This window comes from Cyanistes caeruleus, chromosome 6 (genome assembly GCF_971803275.1).
Source record: "Cyanistes caeruleus chromosome 6, bCyaCae1.hap1.1, whole genome shotgun sequence".
Classification (NCBI taxonomy): Eukaryota; Metazoa; Chordata; class Aves; order Passeriformes; family Paridae; genus Cyanistes; species Cyanistes caeruleus.
The window spans coordinates 25,082,594-25,088,593 of NC_141706.1; the positions used below are offsets into that span (position 1 = coordinate 25,082,594).

Sequence of the window (6,000 nt, forward strand, 5' to 3'; positions counted from 1 at the left end):
TAAATAATTAAAGGCAAACCTAATTGCCTAGTGTACTGAAGTGTGTCATTATCCTAGAGATTATCCTTTTGTGTCTATCACTGGTTATATTTTAAAGATAAAATATGTCTTTTTTTAATAAAAATGCAAATTGTCTTAATATGTTACTTTTTGGTTAGAATGGTATAATTTCCTTCAGGGTTTTTTTACTCAACCCACAGGAAAGGGAATAAAGTAACAGGAAAAAGAGTATGGCATAGTCCACATATGAAGCAATCCTATGAAGAAAGAATAGATGAGAAAAATTAGTGCAATCATTTTACAGGATTATTCCCCACAGTATATTTCCCAGTGCTTTGTCTGGTCTAGTTTGCAAAGATGCAAATGATGTTGGTTTTATTGCTTCCCTTAGGGGAGATTATTCCAGTCTAATAACACTCACAGTTAGGAAATTTTACTGATGTTCAAACTGTTTTTCTTTACCTGACTTTACCCCCATTGCTCCTAGTCATAAATTCCCACAGGCAATTCAGGATAGCTCCTCTCCTTCCTGGGTGTTCTGAGCCAAGCACTGCACAAGTATTTCTTTTAATCTTTCATTGAAGTCTATGTACACAATGGATGCTGTGGCCTTGGAGAGCCTCCAAGCTTGAAGGCAGCCTCTGGTCACTGCCTTGTGTCCAGACAAGTCTCTGCCTGGACACACCTGAGGGCAGAGATGGCTGTTCCTGAAATACTTACCTCAGACAGGGCCCTCGTGGTACCCACTGACCCATCGAGCATCCTCTTGCAAATGGGCTTCTCTTCCAGTTAGAAGTCACCTCCAAGGCTGGTAACCTCAAGGGAAGGTGAATCCATAGAATTAGCCCAGTCACAAAGGTGGGGAGGGATCCCAGGAGGTCTCTGGTCTGACCTCCATCACAGAGAATGGCAAACTATGAAAGCAGACAATGTTGTAGGAGGTTTGCCCAGATGGGTCCCAAAAGCCCTCAAAACCACACTTTCCCCAGCCTTTCGCAGTGACCTGTGTGGACACTGCATTCTGTCATTGAAATAACTTTTCCTTTGCACACAGCCAGAAACCAATCTTGGTACTCTCCTAGGATTTATTTTATATTTGAGCAGAAACAGCAGTCAAAAAGTGTCTCAAGAGCTTTGAAAGGTAGAACAGACTTCTCCAGTTTTGGGTCAGCAGGATGTTGTCAAGTTGCCCTCCCTCTTTCTTTCCAGTCCACTGACAATTTGCTTAAATGTTAAACCTGGGGAGAAAAAAAAGCCTTTGCAGTAACATTTTAACAAAGCATACTTAAAATCTTAAAATGCTTGTGTTAAAACACTTTAAATTTTGTCTTATAATTATGAAAGTTATTTTGTAAAATGTCGATAAGTTTCTAATAAAATACTTCACATTACATGACCGTGGTTGTAACAGTGTGCAGTCTTTCTGAATTATTTGTATGGAGAGTGGAATTTCCTATAGGGAATACCCTTCTTTCCTGTCATGATATTGATATCAGATGCTCTTGGTGACGTCTCTTAAGGGGATTTGCTTTCAGAGCCTGGTGTACGACAGGCTCTGTCACCAAACTGCTATTCCTGCTCAGTGCTCCTCTGTTTTCTCCACATTCCTACTGCTGAACAGGAACTGAGCCTTTTCCTGCTCCATCTCACTAGTGCAAACCTCCTCTTTTTAATCTCCATTGGCACTGCATAATTAAGTCACCTACTGGTTTCCTTCCCTGAAATATATCGCTGCATCTCAGAGCTCTGGCAGACTTGATTATCACCTGGGAATTGTGCTCCTCCCCGATGGATGTGTCACTGATAAACGGATAATACCAATCCTTTTTGCAACAGCAAGTGTAGTGCACATTTATTTGAACTTTTTTTTTAAATAAAAAAAAAGCTAGGTCTAGCTCCTGCAGTCTTTTGAAGACCCCTGCCTCTTCTTGCTCTCCTCTATGTCATTTTGAGATGCCATATATATTGAAATGGCATTATCAGTTCCGTAGGCTCAGTATTCCATCTAAAGTCTTACAGACACTGAGAACAGATATCTCATGTTTCTGTCAGGCTGTGCTCTGCTTCACACATCCAAGGGTGATGTCAGTCTCTCATTCTTTGGTTGTGGCAGCATGATCTTTACTCAAGTGTGGCCTGGGTTTTGGTAGATTCCCTGTCTCCATGTACTCAAAATTATTTTCAAATCGTCATTTCCAGTTCTCTTTTTGTTGAGTTGAACACATCTGTGTAAGTGTAGCATCTTCCACTTGACCCTTTTTCAAGTTCTAATCTGTTTTTCTTCCAGTTTCTTGAATTTTCTTATGGTTTACTACAGCAGTCAGCACTATTTTCTGAGGCTCTTCTCCATATTTTATTCGCAGTTAAGGTTTTTGTAAAATATAGTTGTAGTGCCCCCAGACACCGACAGGATAATTTGACTAAAAAATAAAAGGCACAGTATTTTAGTGGGGAAAATAGGCATTAGTTTAGGAACAGATATATCTGTAAAGGGAACAAAATAGAATGCCTGCTTTATAAATTATTGCAAAGGAAAAATGATATATCTTTATGATAAAAAGTTTCCAAAACTCAAGGATGACGTATTTCATACAAAGGCTGCCTAGGAAACTGTTTCAAAAATAACAAAATGAAAGAGTTACATTCTAAAGCAATATGTTTATTTTTCATTTAACAAAATATTGGGTTGACAATAAGATTCTTTGGTGGAGATGTACAGATACGTATAGAATCCAAAATAATAACTTAGGGATACTGGAATAGCCTTTAGCAAAAATATTTCAAAGGGGATAGGATTTTCAAAAACTTGGCTTTGTCTTAAGAACCAAATCAACTCACCATGTTCTTAAAGACTTGTGGCACACATGGCTTTGAGCTCTTCTGAAAATTTGCCTATGGAGGTGGATCCTGAGCACTTGAAGAAATTATCCTTGAGCTCTTTGGAAAATCTGGCTACATTATAGACAAATGGCTGTTCTATGATCTCTTGCCCTGTGATCTACCAAAGCCTCTCATTGCTATTTGATGAAATGCTTGCTGACAGATATTTATTAGTTTTTAGCTGACTTAAATAAGGGAGGAGGGGAATCCTGGATTTTGTAAAGATGTGGCTAAACTATAGAGGGAAAATAAAACAGCCATCCAAGCAATCAATGACATTTCTCAGTCTCTTGATGTGACCCAGAGTGTATGGTCCAACTGATGGCGTGGAGAGACTTTTCTTGCACTCCAATCTTTAGTTGCATCAAGGTTTCAAGGTTTTATTAATGCTACTGAGAAATGTTTGCATAGCCTTTTGCACCAGCAAAGGGGAAGAAAATACAACAAAATGTAGTGTTGATGCAGAAAATGGTTAGACAGTTTGGAAAGTATTTTATAGGTAAGTACCATAACCAATCCCACTGTGGAGTAAGTTATTTTCTGATAAAAGAAACAATAAGAGTAGGTGTAGTGGGATGTATCCAATATTTCACAAAAAAGTAGATTTTAAGTATCACCTACAGTGGCTGTATTCATCTAATTTAGTGTATCAGGCATTTATTAAGGTTTCTGGATTACATTTGTGTTTTTCAGGTATATATTTTGACACAACACATCATGCCTATTTTCCATCCTGACAGCGCAAATGTTAACCTGGGCATTCTTTTCCAGCCTCCCACCCTCTGAAGAGCATCTAAAGTGATTGTACAGAATACACATCCCTTTGTATTTAATGACAATTAAAATCTTGAGTTTTCCCTGCATTTCTGAACATGTATCAGACAAAATGTAATCCAGTGCAAATTCAGATTGGAACAGCAGGGATATCCTGGAAGTCTCCTAGGTGAAGCTGTAAGGCTACCTGCTGTTACATAAGAAGAGGCTGATTCATGCCAGACTATCTGGAAGAACGCAGTTGAATTCTTTTTCATCCATGCATGTTGAAATGGGCCATTTTTTTCAACATGTGCCTCTCTTGCTGTACCCACAGATGCGAAATTTACAGGAGTAGTAATTATTTACAGGACTAGGTGGTTAACTTGCTCTTGTTTCAACTGCCAGTGCTATCCTGACTAATCAGTATTTAATTCTGCATTCCACCTCTCTATTGACCTTTGAAAATACTTTTTGCTATCTATCAGATAATAGTACATAGTAGGAATTATTTTAGATCTTATGTGTTTGATTAATTCTTTGCTTTTCAACATGGTGAGAAGGGTAGACTTCTTCAATGCATTTCTCAAAATGGTATTAAAGTAGTTTCTGAGCAATAGATGCGTCAGAATTGTGCCATGGGTGCAGTGATCCAAGCTACATGCTAGAAAACAACATTAATTCTTTGTTTTTAGAAGTTATTTGTTTGCTTATTCCCCATAGCCACTTTTCAAAGATTATCCAAGAGATGCTTAACTATAGCAGCAAGGTAAAGATATGATTGCATAACAGATATGGTTTAGGATGACTTTTAATCTGTACTGAATCTTCTCACAAAATAATGAATGATATGTAGCTGATGGAAGAGATACAGGAGAGAAAGAGCAGCTGGTGTTTTGACTGATTCCATGATATTGTAATTATGTTTCTTAAATCTGTGCCAGGTGCTTTAACAATTCTAGCTAGGATTTATTTTATGTGGATGTAAATAAATAGAGATTGTGGTTAATTTTCCTGTTTCCTGAAATACGACTTTATAGGTGTCAGTGAAAACAATGTGATTGAGGCCTAGAAAAAAATAGGAGACTTAATTATTGGAACTGTGCAGCAAAAGTAATGGGGTGCTTGAGAGGTTGACTGGGTAGCAAGGGGTGATTTAGAGATGATTTAGCAGGTTATTTTAGTCCATCAAAGGGTCAGTATTTGTCTTAGTAAGCACATGAAAGCTAGGAAGTGACCAAACTTCGGGCATGAGCACATGGTGCAGAAAATGACTGGAGTTAGCATGGGTGCATATTGTATAGGTAAGTCATTAATCAATTGAAAAATGCCTTGCAGATTGATGACAGAAGCTAAGCAGCAGGGAATACAGGGGGCAGAAATCAAAACAAACAGATTAGATGTAATTAAAGAGCAAGGGAGAAGAGATTTGCATACAAATTTTTTGACTCACCTGCTTGAAAGTTTGACCAGCATCACGCTTCATTATTTACTGAGCTACACCAGTACAGGGAACTGGAGCAACAAATCTGGTCTGGATTTAAGTGTGTGGTTAAGGGTGACTGAGTGAAAGCTCCTGACTGGCAGCAGAGAGAGGCCCCTGCCAGGGATGAGGAGCTAATGAATGCACAGCCAAACCTCGAGCAGCCCCCAGGGACCCCGGGCAGCCAGTGTGAGTGGGGCACAGAGGGCAAGAAAGGATTGCAGCTGACAATAGCACACACGTCAGTTTTAGGAGATCCTAAGTATTATATTCTTAAGGGTCTAACTTGACTTAAATTTAGGTATTTATTTTAATGCAACATAAGTCAGATAGCTTTGGGAATAAAATGTTCTTACTTACTCCCAAATAATTGTATTTAACGCTGGTTGCCTGCACTGAAAGCACAGAAGTAAGTGGGAAAGAAACAATGGGAAAGGCTGGAGATTTTTGTGTAATGTGGTCATACTTTCTATTTCACAAAATGTTTTTTTGGGGTTTTTTTTGTTTAAAATATCCTCTAAAGCCATATGAGATTATAACAAATCTCATAATATTCCATTTAAGTCTCTATGACAATGGTTATTGTGCAATTTGCATTTCAACATACAGTTATGCTCTCTGGACTTGAGCCTTACTGGAACACAATCAACCTCAGGATAAAAAACAAAGAGAGGATATAATTATATGTACTCACAGGAGATGAAAATTAAAACTGTTTTCCAGTTTATAGATGTCAAATGGGCTTGAGTCAATTAGAAAAATCAGCTTTCACCAGCCATTATAGCAGTTAATTAATTTTAAAGTGAGGGATGGTCACCTAGTGCAACTTCTTAAGCAGTTGTGCTCCTTTCAGTGATAAGCAAAAGTATTAAATCTTTTCCCCG

General features: G+C 38.2%; 1 long non-coding RNA gene across 2 annotated transcripts; it reads right to left on the reverse strand.

The window, feature by feature from the left end:
- Nucleotides 1-1,067: 1,067 nt before the first annotated feature.
- LOC111943921 (uncharacterized) lies at nucleotides 1,068-5,674 on the reverse strand. Of its 2 annotated transcripts, XR_002871091.2 has the most exons (3): nucleotides 5,087-5,674; nucleotides 1,767-2,420; nucleotides 1,068-1,238 (listed from the first exon to the last, which is right to left on the reverse strand). It is a non-coding gene; the product is annotated as an uncharacterized LOC111943921 (long non-coding RNA). The 2 variants fall into 2 exon arrangements; XR_015288300.1 differs by lacking the exon at nucleotides 1,767-2,420.
- Between the last annotated feature and the right edge of the window lie 326 nt (nucleotides 5,675-6,000).